Source organism: Littorina saxatilis, linkage group LG2 (assembly GCF_037325665.1).
Source record: "Littorina saxatilis isolate snail1 linkage group LG2, US_GU_Lsax_2.0, whole genome shotgun sequence".
Lineage (NCBI taxonomy): Eukaryota > Metazoa > Mollusca > Gastropoda > Littorinimorpha > Littorinidae > Littorina > Littorina saxatilis.
Window position 1 is genome coordinate 44,750,672 of NC_090246.1, and position 17,828 is coordinate 44,768,499.

The window sequence follows — 17,828 nt, forward strand, 5'->3', positions numbered from 1 at the left end:
TGGTGAGTACGGCGTACAACGCCTAGCTGTACGGGTAAACCAAATTGTACGGGAATTGTACGGGAAAATTCAAAACCTGAACAAAGATTCGAAACCGATCATCAGATTCGTTTCTGTTTAGCAGACGACAACAACTAACAGAAAAAGACTGTAACTGAGCTTGTGCGCATGCGCAGAAGGTATCATAGAGGGCGCTGTGGCCCAATCCGCTACTTCCGTGTCGCGAGATTTGGTCTTTGTTTTCACAACTTACTTCAGCGACAGACAACGATTCGCGTCACTTTTCATGCTACAACTGAAGATGGAGAGGCCAGCGAAGAAAAGAAAGAAAGCCGGACATGGTCAGCACATGTCGGAGTGGGAGAAAACGTACTTTGGTGTCGTGCGATCATCGGACAAGGGAAAGGAGTACAGTTTGTGCGTGACATGTGGCTCGCACATCAAAGTGAAAGTTACTGCTTCTGGTCACTACGAATTGAAGCAGCATTTTGAAACGGCGGTACACAAACAATCATTGCTTCGTTCGAAACAGTTCAAGCCTGTGAACCAACATTTCCAGAAACGAGACAGCCGCTTTCCAACGGAAGAAGATGTGACGCAAGCCAATGCCATAAAACCATTACCACAGTCAATCTGCTTGCCACGGCAAAGTCAGCTACTGCTACCTACAACAAGTGTCATGCTTGAAGTGATCTAGTGAGACTGGACTGTGATTTTTCCTGGTGAACAGTAGTACAAAGTAGTTGTGTGGGTGTGACTGTGTTATACATTTAAGCTTAAAGTGATCTGGTGAGACTGGACTGTGATTTTTCCTGGTGGACAGTAGTAGTTGTCACAGTGTGGGTGTGACTGTGTTATACATTTAAGCTTAAAGTGATCAGGTGAGACTGGACTGTGATTTTTCCTGGTGGACAGTAGTAGTTGTGTGGGTGTGACTGTGTTATAAATTTAAGCTTAAAGTGATCAGGTGAGACTGGACTGTGATTTTTCCTGGTGGACAGTAGTAGTTGTGTGGGTGCGTTTTACAGTAGTTGTATGTATTTATTAATGCTAAATCAGATGTGTTTTATGAATACAAAATAAATGTTGAGTATTTACCAGCTGGTCTTTCTTCTTTTTTATGTCGTGCGAGTGAATTGCGAGTCTTGCGTGTGAACTCAGGTTTGTGTGTGTTCATTTTTTGGGAGTGTGTAAGGGATTGTTGCCCTGATTACAGTTTTTAATCATATTAGTACAGGTTGGCCTTGGAAGGGGTTGACAGGTCTGTTAATTAAGACTTTCAGGTAAAAACAAAACTAGCATCAAGAAAAAGAGAACACAAAAAACAAATATGACATTTGTTTTGAATAGGAGACACTAAATCTTATTTCGGTCGTACTTTTCATGTGTCTGTTGCCATGGCAGAGAGACGTAAGACATAAGACATTTTATTGATTAAACACACAAGGTTAATTTCAACGGGGTGTGGGGAGGGGGGGGGGAGGGGGTCAGTAATACATGCCGTGTGTTTGTATTCATGGACAATCTCTTTCTCTCCAACATACACTCACACGAACGCACGCACGCTCTCACTCTCTCTCTTACTCTCAATGGGCGAGGGCCGGATAAAAAAAAAAGCATGTATACATTGCTTATTCTGTTACCCTCGATAAATAAATAAAGTTCAAAGTTCATAGTTCCCTCTCTCATTCTCTCAAACCTAAAAACATATCCAGCGCATGAATTAACAACAGGTGCAACGACAAACAAGTTTACAGTACTAACATACATTATCGGCTATCAATCCTGCTCTATCGTTCCATGGCAGAGAGAGAGAGAGAGAGAGAGAGAGAGAGAGAGAGAGAGAGAGAGAGAGAGAGAGAGAGAGAGAGAGAGAGAGAGAGAGAGAGAGAGAGAGAGAGAGAGAGAGATGGATGGATGGATGTTTTATTGTTCTAATCAATGAGTTGATTTTGACAATTTTCAGACAAATGAAATTGGTGCATAAAACGAAATTAATAAGGGTGAGATACATTGGGCTTTAAACATAGCCTACACATGCAAATAAGTGAGGCAAAATAAAGAAAGAGCCTGCCAAATGTTGAGACATAATCATGAAAACTTAGCTTAGAAAGATAATATAACTTAAGCAAACATTGTCAAACGACACCAAGACACATACACAGATATACACGTACAGACACGGACACGGACACACACACACACACACACACACATACAGATACACACGTGTGTGGGCACACAAACAGCAAATTATATGCAAATATACACATCTGAAGCAGTCATTAAATGCATACAACAAATGCATGAAACTATTACAGTAGGTATCATATGCTTGATAGCAAAAGCATACACACACACACACACACGCGCGCGCGCGCATGCACGCATGCACGTAAATACATAAACATACATACATGCATGCACGCACGCACGCACTCACACACACACACACACACACACACACACACACAGCAATTAACGCACATATTTTCCGAGATGAAATGCATAATAAGAAGAGGTTGTAACATGCCAGGGAGTTCACGTTTACGGCACCTTCAAGTCAATCTCTTGTTACGGGGAATGCATCAATGATTCCAGAGCATGATATATGTTCGTACAGGGAACGCGAAAATCACGTGAGCGGTTCGTTTTCTGCAAGTCTTTTTTGTCGCATTCGTGAGGCCAAGAACAGGTACTTTGCAAAGGATACAAGCTGATCCTCCACCGTACAAGTGAGCAAATATCGAAAACAGTCTTCGTCTGAAAAATACTGTATTCTGCCAATATATCTCTGCCTGATGCCATCGTAAGTGGGGCAATAAAAAACAACATGGCTTTCGTCTTCAGCAGTATCCGGGCAGAAAGGACAGTCACGACTGGTGTCAGAGTGAGAGTAACGATGTCGATGGGCATTGAATGGGGAGACCCCCAGTCTAAATCTGGACAAAACAACTTTATAAAGGCTCACATGAATCATGTCCAGGTATTCTTCGTGCCCAATACAACTTTTGAGAGAGAGAGAGAGAGAGAGAGAGAGAGAGAGAGAGAGAGAGAGAGGGGGGTATGCACAAATCATATTGCATTGAAACATTCTAAAAACACGAAACGGTCAAAACTGACTCGTGTACAGGACTCGCTGCATAATTATCATCTCTCCAGCAGTATATTGAAACATGAACCATGGCCTTGTCTACACAAACTGTTTTCAACTCAGCTCTTCTACAACATCTTGTATAACTGCAGCAGTTTCTTAGCGTCAGAGCTGGCAGACAGATGGCCTGCATTTTATTCACCAAAGACCGCGTTGAGCCTTCCGCTCAGCCCTTCATTTGTTTATCGCCTGCCCGGGCAGCCTCGATCGGACAAGATGATCCCCCAGCAGTGAGAGGAGCGCAGTGAGTGGTGCAAGATTGTCTTGGATAAAGAGGGTGAGGCTGAGGAGGAAAAAAGAACATCACAAATAACGGCTCAGCGGGAAAAGCGATCTGGTTGGGATGAAGAGCATTCAATGAAGACTTCCTTGGGAATTGTCAAAGCAAATAGTGACTCTGCTAACACGGCTATCGAGAGCGACTGTCAGAAATAACTGCCAGAACCAGCAGCAAAACGCCCAAAGAAACAGACTAATCAAAAGACAAACAAGCAGGCAGCCGCGTTTACTTAATGGGAAGCTTGTTGCGAGAGACAGGGGGCATAAAGAAGGTGATAAGTCATGTTCTGCCAGAACCATCTACACCATTCTGTGGCAAAATCAAGACGAGATTCACAGAAATCTTTTGCTATTCCAGCAATAGGAGTAAGTGTACATACATACTCCTTAAAGAATTCAAAGTCTCCGGTACACCGTTGATACAGTTGATACAGTTCAACAATCCTGGTAACTTCATCTGTATGAACACTGTCTAAAATATACTGTCGTTCTTTGCGGTTGAGGCCGGCTGTAGAGGGACCTCTTCTGTTGAACTTGTTTGGAATAGTTAGTATGATTGGAACGACTGTCACAGTTATCTTTGCTGCCCCTGGAATGCCATGCTGACTGATGATGAGGATGTGATCTTGCTTGAGTTGTGTTTCTTTTAGCTCGTCTCCTCCCTCATGTGATCTAGCTCTCCCAAACCGTCATGTATGTCACTGCTGGGCCCGGCACACCATAAAATGTGTCAGTACCGCGTGAAAACGATCCCGTAAGACGGCTAAGCGCAAGGTTGCACACCGAATAAGAAAAGGGTGGTGTTCAATAGATTTATCTTTTTTGTGTAGTAATAATACTGCTTAAAATACATACATACATCTATACATACAAATATACAGTAAGAGAGTCCAGGGGAATCTATTTTTTTTGCTTTCTTAAATCCGAGGGTTTTCTTATCCGGAGACCTCGGATATAAGAAATATTAAAGCAATTTATGTATCTTATCCGAGGATTCTCTCTTTACATTATATCTTTGGAAAAGGAGTTGCATTATATGCCTGCAAGGCAGGCGCGTGAATGTGCATGTAATAATGAATGTTTATGTTTTTAAGTGCATGTCGTTGGGTTAATTTCTCTAATCGCCTCAAGAGCTAAAAACAGTTCAGGTTGGGGGTTGTAATTATGTGACCACACACCAGGAATACCTTAAAATAAACGTTTGAGCGCAGTTACTCAAATTGAAAACGGCTGTGTTTTGTGTGGGCATCCAAGACTGTAATTCTCAATGCGACAATTTATGCGCGGGTCATAATTTTCGGCCTACCTTTTGACACTGAAAATTTCATGCGCTATTCATAGAGATACAGATTTGAAATTGAACCGAGCGCCACAGAGTTCGTTTTGAGAGTTGAATAGATGAGAACACACACGAGGAAGGTCTTAGAATTAGTGTTTGAGCGCCCTAATTTTCAAATCTGAATGCTCTGTTTTACGACCTCCTTTTGTGAATAACCACATGTGTATGCTCTTCATGCCTTATCATCATCATCATCATCATCATCATCATCATCATCATCATCATCATCATCATCATCATCATCATTTTTTATTATTGTGACCAGACAAAAATCTAACTACTGGTACCTATGAGCTGCCGAAGATCCGGAATCAAACTTCTACCTTCGAGCTCATGGGGATCCAGTTTTCTTTGCGTAGTATTTTAGTTAGCGTCCCTTTTGTTTTCTTAATGCAACCTCTTTCCTGAAATTAGTAAATCGAGTGTTGCTCTAAAACTATATTTCTGTCCCTTTATTCCGACAGCTAAATAGTTTCAGTCAGAAATCTAAATAAATATAACTTTCTTCTCCGGTCTAGTTTCTTGTCACCTACTTTCTCCTCATGTTTAGTATTCGTACAATTTATCCTTGCGCCTTCCGAGTGGCTTTCGCGCGGAGAGGGAGAGCGAAGCAAGAGTGTGCAAGATCTTTGTCCCAAGGTATGTAATATGATGCATTGTTATTTCATTATTGACGATGTATGCTCATGTGAGGGTTTTCTTCATGGTTTGTCGGTTAGAGCCATTTGAAGTGAAGTCAGGCAGTAAACATGTGCTTTTTCGACCGGCCTATGAAAATGTATACTGTAAACGGAATCAGCAATTAGCATTGATTTTTTGATGCTTTGGTTATTCCGATATGAGATAAGTGCGTAAATCAGCGGGAAACAGTTTCAGATGATTTTTAAGACTTTTCCCAAGCTAGGCATAGTGATCAAGTACAACCCCTCTTTCCCTTCTTCTTCCCCACTTTAGCTATTTTTTTGACGTATTTTTAGATTGTGACGTCAATAGATCTCGTGTAACCTGTGATGTCATAAAAAGGATTTCCATGCACAGACCCATGACGTCACCGGAAATGGTGTATTAGTTTACTCATAGAGTAGTGATGTCGTAGAAATGTGTGTAGTTGGGGAAACCCCTTTTTCAATATGTAAACAGTTCTGTTTGATTTCTGAATGTCAGCAATCAAAGCTTAGATTCTTTTCATGAGACTTTATAACATTGTTAGTCAAATTGTAAATTCGTTTTTGGAACATTATGAAATATTTCCATTGAACATTTGCACTTATACAGACACTCAGCCAGATCACATTCAAGCAATTGTAAAACACAGGCATTCCAACTCAAGGTTGTTTTATAATTTTATTTGAACTTGATTCTTGTATAATTTTATTAGAACAAATACTTACTAGTGTTTCTTGTATGTTTTCAGGCCCTTCAAACTTCTAGCTTCTAGCTTCTAGCTTGTATGTTTACAAGTTTACCGGAGGTTATGTCAAGTTAAATATGGAATAAAGAGCAAGAGAAATGGCAACGTCTTAGAGACTTCTTTGTCGTCTTTATTTTCCTCCTCCTCCTTCCACCCTTCTACAAGTGGCGTCGCCGACAACAGGATGGACACAGGGCCTTGTGGACGCGGGAACGACCTCAACAACTTCGAGGGCAGGATGGGCGCAGTAACACCGCGCAGGACAACAACATCCTGAACGACTTCAACAACTTTGAGGGCAGGATGGGCGCAGTAACACCGCGCAGGACAACAACATCCTGAACGACTTCAACAACTTCGAGGGCAGGATGGGCGCAGTAACACCGCGCAGGACAACAACATCCTGAACGACCTCAGCAACTTCGAGGGCAGGATGGGCGCAGTAACACCGCGCAGGACAACAACATCCTGAACGACCTCAGCAACTTCGAGGGCAGGATGGGCGCAGTAACACCGCGCAGGACAACAACTACATCCTGAACGAGATCATGGCAGACGAAGCCGCGGAAGCCGTTGCGGCACTGCAACGAGAGGTTGCGGAACTTAAGAAGCAGCAAACCAAGCTGATTATCCTACCATCCGAACAGAGAGAAGTAAAAAAATTTTACGGACAAAACTTTGATAAATTTCAACAAGATATCGCGAGATTGCTGTCTGAAAGAAGCTTGGAAGAAGACGAACAGTATGATTTTATCATAAGACACGTGTCACAAGACGTGAGAGATGAGGTAGCCTGTAGGAATCCTGATAGAACGGCTGAAGCATTACTTCAAACACTACAAGATGCATTCGGAGAAAAAGACAATGTTAGCGACTTGCTAGAAAAGTTCTACTTAGTAAAACAGGTAGAGGGTGAAAGTATAACATCATTCTCACATCGTCTGAACAGTGCTTTCATGAAGTTGCAACAGAAACTGAAAGATGAGAAGCAGACAGCCATGGCTGCGGATGTATTGAGAGACAGGTTTGTCGGTGTGCTGACGAACAACTTCTTGCGCAAGCAGTTGCGCGAGGAGATTGAGAGGAAAAAAGGCGTCACGTTCCTCGCTCTACGAGACCAAGCAGTAAGATGGGCAGAAGAAGACTCTAGCAGTACGTCCGCTAGCAGCCAGAAAGTTTCCACCAACTTGGAGCTGGAAGCGAAGGTGACCAAGGTGTTGGACCTTCAACAACAGGTGCTGTCGGGACTGCAGAAGCTGACCACCCGAGTCGACCGGTTGGAGAGGAATCGGCGTCCTGACGACCGTGAAGGCGGCCAGCGCGACCCCGGCCAGAAGTTACCTTTCTCCAAGGATGGGCGGCCGTACTGTCTGGAGTGTGGGGTTCTGGGCCATATTCGGCGGTCATGCCCACAGTTAAACGGAGGGCCTCCACGGCGCAACTAAGGAGTCGGCACGTGGAGGATGATGAACTGAGCCGTGACTCCTTTCTCACCAGAGCTGTGGGGAAGAGCCCTAGAACGGTGGTAGACATTGGCGGCCACAAGATTCCTGCGTTGATTGACACGGGTTCCCAAGTTAGTTTAGTTAGCGAACGCGTGTTTGCTAAATTTTCACGCAACGTGAGATCAGTGCCATTAACCATGAAAGTAACAGCGGCAAATGGGTCAGAAATCCCATATGATGGTTATTTCGAATCTGATGTGATTGTGTGGGGACAGTTGGTCCGGAAAAAAGTTTTTCTTGTGGGAAAGGAGTCGGCCAGCAGTCAGTCTAGCGAAGACGTTATTATAGGCATGAACATTTTGAGCGAGTTGAAAGAATTCGAGTCGTGCCCAGAGCTGCTAGGGACAGCTAAAGTAGCCGGTAGAGACTCTGTTTTGATCCCTTCTGGATCCGCCGTCCGTGTACGTGTGGGTGGGTTGCGTGAGACTGACCTCCGGCCGTCTCAGGTTTTGATTGAGCCCCTACCCATTTCTCCCCATGGCTTGATTATACTGCCGACTGCGAGTGAAGTGCGTGGGAGAGATGTGTGGGTGCAAGTGGTGAATGTGAACGTAGAAGACATAATTTTGAAACCAAAGACAAGAATAGGCACTTTCCACTTTGTTTGCGGTGAAGCGCCTCGAAGCTCAGTGGAGCTTGAAGTGAAATGTGACAGGGTGGTAGTGAACGCAGCAGAGGAACATTGTAGCATCCCTTTTGATTTGTCGGAATGTGATGTTGCCCCCTCAGATAAGAAGAAGTTAGAAACGCTTCTTTCCAAGTTCCCCGACCTGTATTACACCCCTGAAACCGGCCTCGGTTACACAGAGGTGAGCAAACACCGTATCCATGTGACAGATGATGTCCCAGTCACTTCCCCTTTCAGGAGAATTCCCCCGAATGAAATTCAAGAGGTCAAGAAACATATTGAGAGTTTATTGGACCAAAACATCATCACCAAAAGCACTAGCCCTTACGCGTCGCCCATCGTGATAGTGCGAAAGAAAAACGGAGACATCAGAATGTGCATAGATTACAGGAAATTGAACGCCAAAACTATCCCTGATGCTTTTCCCCTTCCCAGAATAGATGATTCACTGGACGCTTTGGGCAAGGCAAAGCTTTTCACCACTTTGGACTTGGCGTCTGGGTACCATCAAGTCGCCATGGACGAAAGAGACCGGCAGAAGACCGCATTCACCACACCCTTCGGGTTGTACGAATATCTGAGAATGCCAATGGGTTTAATTAACTCAGGAGCCACGTTCCAAAGAATGATGTCTTCCACCATGTCCGATTTGGCGTTCAAGATTCTTCTGGTGTACCTGGACGACCTGTTAATCTACAGCAGCAACTTCGAAGAGCACCTCGAGAGACTAGAGATTGTCCTCTCAAGATTGCAGCAAGTCGGGCTGAAAGTCAACCCCAAGAAATGCACATTTGCTCAGAAGTCGGTAGAGTACCTTGGTCACACCGTCTCTGCAGACGGCATCGCAGCGTCCAAAGAGAAAACGAGGGCTGTATCGTCGTGGAAAGTGCCGACCACGCTGCGAGAACTGAGGGCGTTTCTTGGCTTCGCCAGTTATTATCGACGCTTCGTGAGAAATTTCGCCAAGATTGCAGCCCCACTCAACAACCTCGTTTCGTTGGCGTATCAGACGCAGGGACCAAAGAAACGACAAAGCAAGAACGTCGACATCGCCTCAAATTGGACTCCTGACTGTCAAAAAGCGTTCGACACCCTGAAGGCCGCTTTGATTTCACCACCGGTGTTGGGCTATGCATCTTTTGACCGCCCCTTCATCCTTGAAACAGACGCCTGCAGCCAAGGCATAGGCGCCGTTTTGAGCCAAGACCAACCAGAAGGTCGCCGAGTCATCGCATATGCCAGTCGTACGTTACGACAGGGAGAACGGAACACGAGTAACTACAGCAGCCTGAAGCTAGAGTTACTTGCCCTGAAGTGGGCGATATGCGAAAAGTTCAGACATTACCTGATGGGATCAACTGTACTGGCGTACACGGACAACAATCCACTCAGTCATTTGAAGACGGCCAAGTTGGGGGCGATCGAACAAAGGTGGGCAGCAGAGTTGGCGTGTTTCGATTTCACGATCAAGTTCCGCTCGGGAAGGGAAAACATTAACGCCGACGCGTTAAGTCGATTCCCCACCCCCGACACCAAATCGGACAGTGAAGACGACGAACTGATCGCGGTTTCGTGCAGTCAGCAAACGAGGGATCCTGAAATAGAAGTGGTTGTTCATCGAGCATCGGTTGAAGAGCTTAACGCAATCAGCCGCCTCGGAGAGGAACAATTCGACATCACCGGTCCTAAGAACCCCCTGAAAGTGCAAGAGGACACCTACCCCGACCTCCTAGCGACCTGCTTCCCCTCGCTCGGAAAAGCAAGACTTGCCGAGGCTACACTTTCGGACTCCTCCCTCATGTCTCTCGCCCCTTTCATCCGAAAGAAGAACAGACCCTCGTTGAAAGAAGCCGTGACCCTGGGAAGTGGAGCAAAGCCGTATCTCCGTCATCTTGCCAAAATGAGGATAGAAGACAACGTGATTTACAAAGATGCTATAGACCCCGTGCACGGCACGATTTCACAGATCGTTGTGCCAGAAAGTCTGCGGCCTATGATGCTGGACCTTGTCCATCAGCAAGCTGGTCACCAGGGCCCAGACCGAGCCCTCCAACTGCTACGCCGTCGTGTATTCTGGCCGAACATGCACCTTGATGCAGACGAGTGGTGCAGACGTTGCCAGAGATGTCAAGTAGCAAAGAAACCAGGCACGACGCCTAGAACACCTATGGGACACCTCCTGGCGACCAAGCCGCTCGAAGTGGTTTCCATTGACTTCACGGTGTTGGAACCGTCCAGTGATGGGAAAGAAAACGTTTTAGTCATCACCGACGTGTTCACTAAATTCGCCATCACAGTCGTCACCAAGGACCAGACGGCAGCCACAGTGGCAAAGGCATTGATCACACACTGGTTCGCGCACTATGCAATTCCCCAGCGCATCCACTCCGATCGCGGCCGGAACTTCGAGTCGTCCATCATGCAGGAGCTCTGTGCACACTACGGCATCATGAAATCTCGCACTACAGCTTACCATCCAGCCGGGAACGGCCAGTGCGAGAGATTTAATCGCACCATGCACGGTTTGCTGCGAACTCTGGAATCAGAACAGAAGAAGAAATGGCCCGCCTACCTCCCGGAACTTTGCCACGTGTACAACTGTACCCCCCATGCCACTACCGGTTTCTCCCCATTTTACTTGATGTTCGGTAGAGACCCCAGAATGCCTTTAGACCTGTTTTTGGGAGAGAAACAAGAAGCTTGGCAAGCCGTGATGCCGAACGAGTGGTTGGGAAACCACCTCGACAGATTGAAGTGGGCGCATGATGCAGCTGCAAAGCGGTCGGGTGCCAAGGCAGACAAACGGAAGGAACGCTACGACCGTGGACTGGCGAGTTCGGACCTGCGACCGGGCGATTTTGTGTTGCTACGACGGCGTTACTCTGGGCGCAGCAAGATCCAAGACCAGTGGGGAGAACGAGTGTTCATTGTAGTCGAGGCGCCAACGGCAAGTGGCGGTCCCCATGTAGTCAAACCGCAAGATGGAGCTGGCCAAGCGTTCACAGTCACACGTTCAGAACTCCGACCGTACTTTCCCCCCCTGTTTCTCCAACCCATGGGCACCCCCGAGCCAGCAGTGCCAGAGTCCGAACCAGTTCAGAAAGAGTCGGATGTGTATGTAGAATGGACGGTGACCCTTCCCCCTCTCAGACCATCCAGGATTCCAATCCCTGCAGTACCCGTGGTCGCACCGGTACTCCCTCCCCCGGCCCCACCAACAAGATTCCCAGCCTCAGGGCCCAAAATCCCACGTGGTCGTCCACGTGCATGTCAGCCCCCTCCCCCTGACCCAGAGAGACGGTCCCACAGAGAGACTAAGGGTAAACCCCCTGTCAGATTTCAGCAGCTGTAGTCATTTGTGACAATGACATTCAGTATTCTGTAGTCACAAAAACTGTTCTTGTGTGTGTGGATGGATGCCTATAGATACAGGATCTATCATGTGCAATGATGATAAAGACAATAAACTTAGTTATTCAACTTAACAGGTTGCTTTGTCAGTATTAGGGTTAACAGTCAGCTAAACATAGCTAGTGTTACTCGCCTAAATATGAGACTTAGGTACAAGTGTACTGTACTTCAACGGGAAATGGTGTAGCTTTGTATTAGGCTTTCTGATCATTCGGTTTAAAAACCTGGTTTCAGTCAGTTTTGCACTAAGTGGATATACAAGCTAGTGTTTGTTTTTGTCACCTATATGTAGTCGCTAGACTGAACTGATGACTCAGACTCCTCACACATTTGTTATGAAAAATATATGCTGCACAGGTTTTTTTGCTTTTGAAATTAAAATGTATGTTTGTATGATATTGCATTTGAGGAACATCTCCAGCCTTACATGTCTTGTTTTTTTATAATTGTTTTTTTTCGCCTCTGCTCCTAACAGAGCAGGGGAGGTAATTTCATTTTTTATGAGACCCTGGTTTTCATTTGAGCTGGGGAGCATAATGTAAATGCGTTGAAGTTTTTGTTTGTGAGAATAATTCTTGTAAGTATGTTTCAAAAGGACGTTTTGAGGTGGTCCTTCTAGTAAAGTTTTCGGATTTGTTGTACTGGCATCGGTGAAATACTGATGATTTGGTTTTTCTGTTTTGACGATTTCGAGTCAGTTGGCTTAAATGCACTGGTTTATTCTTGTCAGGTTTAAAAACCAACAGATTACCTTTAATCTTTAACGATTGGAAGATTAGCTAGTTGATTTTGTTGGGTGTAAATATTATAGCTGCGTACTGATTTTCTCATGACTGGAGACCTGAGGTGTTCAGGTATATCCGTTTGAGTAGACATGTGTATGTAGCGACAATAGACATTGATTTGTCTGTAACGATAATCCAACTTTGTTTAGCTTTAACGCTCTTCGCCATTTTTATCCGATTGTCGTTGCCTAAAATTGTGTCATGCGGAGTCTGGAGAGTTCAGTTGACGTTACATTTTCAACATGTCTGTATAGAAATTGTAAACATGTTTGCCGGTGGTTTTTAGTTATGGTTTTACTTGGAGACCGTTTTCAGGAAATCGTTAGTGTATTTTATCCGCTGGTTTTTGGGTGCGGAAAATAGATTTTTGCTGTTGTAGTTTTTGGTTGTATTCATGGGGACCATGAATATCGAGCAGGGGAGATTTATGTGACCAGACAAAAATCTAACTACTGGTACCTATGAGCTGCCGAAGATCCGGAATCAAACTTCTACCTTCGAGCTCATGGGGATCCAGTTTTCTTTGCGTAGTATTTTAGTTAGCGTCCCTTTTGTTTTCTTAATGCAACCTCTTTCCTGAAATTAGTAAATCGAGTGTTGCTCTAAAACTATATTTCTGTCCCTTTATTCCGACAGCTAAATAGTTTCAGTCAGAAATCTAAATAAATATAACTTTCTTCTCCGGTCTAGTTTCTTGTCACCTACTTTCTCCTCATGTTTAGTATTCGTACAATTTATCCTTGCGCCTTCCGAGTGGCTTTCGCGCGGAGAGGGAGAGCGAAGCAAGAGTGTGCAAGATCTTTGTCCCAAGGTATGTAATATGATGCATTGTTATTTCATTATTGACGATGTATGCTCATGTGAGGGTTTTCTTCATGGTTTGTCGGTTAGAGCCATTTGAAGTGAAGTCAGGCAGTAAACATGTGCTTTTTCGACCGGCCTATGAAAATGTATACTGTAAACGGAATCAGCAATTAGCATTGATTTTTTGATGCTTTGGTTATTCCGATATGAGATAAGTGCGTAAATCAGCGGGAAACAGTTTCAGATGATTTTTAAGACTTTTCCCAAGCTAGGCATAGTGATCAAGTACAACCCCTCTTTCCCTTCTTCTTCCCCACTTTAGCTATTTTTTTGACGTATTTTTAGATTGTGACGTCAATAGATCTCGTGTAACCTGTGATGTCATAAAAAGGATTTCCATGCACAGACCCATGACGTCACCGGAAATGGTGTATTAGTTTACTCATAGAGTAGTGATGTCGTAGAAATGTGTGTAGTTGGGGAAACCCCTTTTTCAATATGTAAACAGTTCTGTTTGATTTCTGAATGTCAGCAATCAAAGCTTAGATTCTTTTCATGAGACTTTATAACATTGTTAGTCAAATTGTAAATTCGTTTTTGGAACATTATGAAATATTTCCATTGAACATTTGCACTTATACAGACACTCAGCCAGATCACATTCAAGCAATTGTAAAACACAGGCATTCCAACTCAAGGTTGTTTTATAATTTTATTTGAACTTGATTCTTGTATAATTTTATTAGAACAAATACTTACTAGTGTTTCTTGTATGTTTTCAGGCCCTTCAAACTTCTAGCTTCTAGCTTCTAGCTTGTATGTTTACAAGTTTACCGGAGGTTATGTCAAGTTAAATATGGAATAAAGAGCAAGAGAAATGGCAACGTCTTAGAGACTTCTTTGTCGTCTTTATTTTCCTCCTTCTCCTTCCACCCTTCTACACTAATAAAAAATTTAATGTGTGAAAGTCATTGCAGACCGTGATATTCTCCAACCGCCATTGTGTTTGTTTTTGTTCTGCGAAACGGTTAAGCCCTGTATGGCACGGAATTTGCACGCGTAAGCTAGACTGTATAATTGACTTCCTCAATCCAACGGTCTTTTTTTGCACACACCGTATGCGCCACAATTCCAAGCTACTCACCAAATTTGAGCTCAATTGACCCCAGAGTACCAGAGATACAAGTCTAATCCGTAGACAGAGAAACAGAGAAACAAACAGACAGAGTACATAAAGGCGGCGTTAACAAATGAACACACACACACACACACACACACAAACGCACGTATGCACACACACACACGCACACACACACACACACACACACACACACCAACAAACATACACACATATACATGGGTGTTACTGGAAAAAATCAAAAAACCTGAAAGGCAGGGGTCCAAAATGCTCAAGTTTGAAAGAAAGTTTCTGGACACCGACGAAACCAAGTCATAATAAGCAAGATGGCGGCAAATCCAAGGGAGCGAACCGAGAAAGCACGCGAACCGGTGTCAAAAGTCGGATCAGAACCGCTGCTCGTTATTTCAACTTAGCGAAATGAAGCTTTTTTTTTTTTTTGTTTTTTTTGAAAACCCGGAAAACCGGAATTTCCGGCTTCAGATTTTTTCAAAAACCGGAAATCCGGCAAAAGCCGGAAGAGTAACACCCATGCATATATACATACACACACGTGCGCACATACACAGTGACACACATATGCTGGAATGAGAGAGAGAGAGAGAGAGAGAGAGAGAGAGAGAGAGAGAGAGAGAGAGAGAGAGAGAGAGAGAGAGAGAGAGAGAGAGAGAGAGAGAGAGACGCAGACGCAGATAATTTATTCAATAGGCCATAGCCCCTTATGAAGGATCAGAGTGTGAACAAATGATTAACGTTGCAAATAATTTAACTCATCAGGTGCAAAAAAGGTACAACATAACAATCGCACAACACTACGGATTAAAACATACATTACACCTTATTTAACTAAGAGGTTAAAACATCTCTTAATTTAAAGGCTTTATACAAATACAAGGATACATTTCTAACAACAGTTTCTTGAGGGGAAGCCAGGAGCAAGCTGAGTCTAAAAGTGCTTGGGTTTTTATAATATTTAAATGGGATAAATTTTTCTCTTAATCTGTTTAAGTATGGACAACACAAAACAAAATGGACTTCATCATCTTGCTTTACTTTACAAAGGGGACACATTAACTGATCGGCATCATGCTGTTTATATCGGTTAGCATGCACATTTATTTCTGAAATACCGAATCGAAACCTAGTCATAATAAACTTTAGATGTCTATCCACATTCAACAAAAGGTAGGGTTTAATGTCATGTACAGTACAAAATGTCCGATAAACAGCAAATCTATCACTATTTTGAATATGATAATCCCACTCTTGCCATCGGCAATCGACCAACCTTTCCCTAAAAACACGCAAAAACTCTTTTTCATTAACAACGTCCTGGTTCAACCACACAAAACCAAAACCGTACTCATACAATTTACAACGGACACTTGAGGCCCAGTTCTTTTTACCACTCTCATCCATTTTATACAACATATATGATTTACGAGGAAGTCTGTGCGCCTCCATCTTTAACAATTTCATCCAGTAGCTAACGCATCTTAAAATAGAATTCAAGTATATCGGATATCTGTTTGTCTCACCATATACCAGGTCATTAGGTGTTCGCATACGAACTCCTAAGAACTTCTTCAATGCAAATAAATGGACTTTTTCACACTGCAGAGCAGCTTTATCCAATCCCCATATCTCAGCACCATACTGTACTATTGGTTGTACTTGGGAATCAAACAACTTCAAAAAGACATGCAAACTATTATTATTAAGCACAGATAATCTTTGTATAATACACATCAGAGCATTTTTGGCCCGGCTTGAGAGATCACTACAGGCAGCAGTGAAACTGAGTCGAGTTGAAAACAATATTCCTAAATACTTATACACGTTTACAACTTTATAAAGGCTCACATGAATCATGTCCAGGTATTCTTTGTGCCCAATACAACTTTTGAGAGAGAGAGAGAGAGAGAGAGAGAGAGAGAGAGAGAGAGAGAGAGAGAGAGAGAGAGAGAGAGAGAGAGAGAGAGAGAGAGAGAGAGACAATTCTTTATTTAACGAGGGTAGTAGTGGTCTGCTTTTTTACATCCAGCCCTCGCCCTACAACAATGAAGTAAAAATACAAGATAAAAATCTTTTTTTTTAAATAAAATAAAATAAAATTCTACATTTTAACAGATAACTAAAGTGAAAACACATTATACATATGTACACAAAATGCATTGTATTGAGGTAGATTGCGAGTTAATTGAAGTGAATTAAGTGGTATAGAGCAGCTTGCACTTTCTCAACATCATGCTCTAAGCCATACATTACAGTTTTCTCTATCTCGCTCTATACACACAGTTACACAGACACACACATACACCACGACCCCCTCTATGTTAAAACATTTAGTCCAAACTTGACTAATGTAACAAGAGGCGAAGCCTTCAAGGCTCACGTAAGAAATCGACAAACAGTAACACAAACTCAATCACTCCGTCACACATACACACACACACACACACACACACACACACACACACACACACACACACACACACACACACACACACACACACACACACACACACACAGTAAGCATAGGTGAAACTATGCAAGAAAGCGAGACCCTGGATCTGCCAAGAAGTCTCGGCCTGCTCACAATAACAATGACCGAGACTTTCAGTAATTCCTTTGCGTGACGTCTAACCCTCTTACGTCATAATGTGACGTCTTCAAATAGTTTCTATCACACACGTCGAACACTTTTGACCGAGACTGACGTAATCCATAGACTCGGAAATGTTAAAGTTTCTACCACAGACATACACACATACATACGCACGCACGCACGCACGCACAGACAGACAAAGTTTATCATCGCATAGGCTACACTTACGTGAGCCAAAAACGAAGTCTTCCATCACTGCGACTTTTCGTAATATGACATTAAATATAACGAAAGGTGTTTTTTGAAAGTATTGAGACTCGTTGGGAATCGAACCGATTCCGGGAGAGAATTCCACACAACGCTGGCAGAATAAGCTACACAAAGAGATTTATCCGTGGAATGGGGACATTGAATTTTCGATTTGGTTTGGCTTTACATTTTGTAATGAAAGCACGTGGTGCACGGCCAGAGAGGATTTTGTGAAGCTGCACGCCTTTATCAAATTTAAATCTTTTTTTTAAGGGCAGAATCGTAAGTTTCTTATAATCGTCAAAAACGAGACTGGATTGTTTCAATAAAATTAGTTTCAGTGCTCATCTGTGTAGATTATACAATGGTTTTAAGATATTTGTAATGGCAGGGTCCCAGATGGTCGAACAATAAAGAGAGAGAGAGAGAGAGAGAGAGAGAGAGAGAGAGAGAGAGAGAGAGAGAGAGAGAGAGAGAGAGAGAGAGAGAGAGAGAGAGAGAATTGAATTGAATTGAA

The 17,828-nt window shown here is 43.5% G+C and overlaps 1 protein-coding gene and 1 long non-coding RNA gene across 8 annotated transcripts in view; one reads left to right on the plus strand and one right to left on the minus strand.

Moving 5' to 3' along the window:
• The window catches only part of LOC138955311 (netrin receptor UNC5C-like), a 508,460-nt gene that overhangs the window by 15,963 nt on the left and 474,669 nt on the right, over positions 1-17,828 (minus strand). The gene's annotated exons all lie outside the window — the stretch shown is intronic.
• On the plus strand, positions 12,080-14,196 carry LOC138959068 (uncharacterized). The gene is made up of 2 exons (XR_011453607.1): positions 12,080-13,323; positions 14,099-14,196. It is a non-coding gene; the product is annotated as an uncharacterized lncRNA (long non-coding RNA).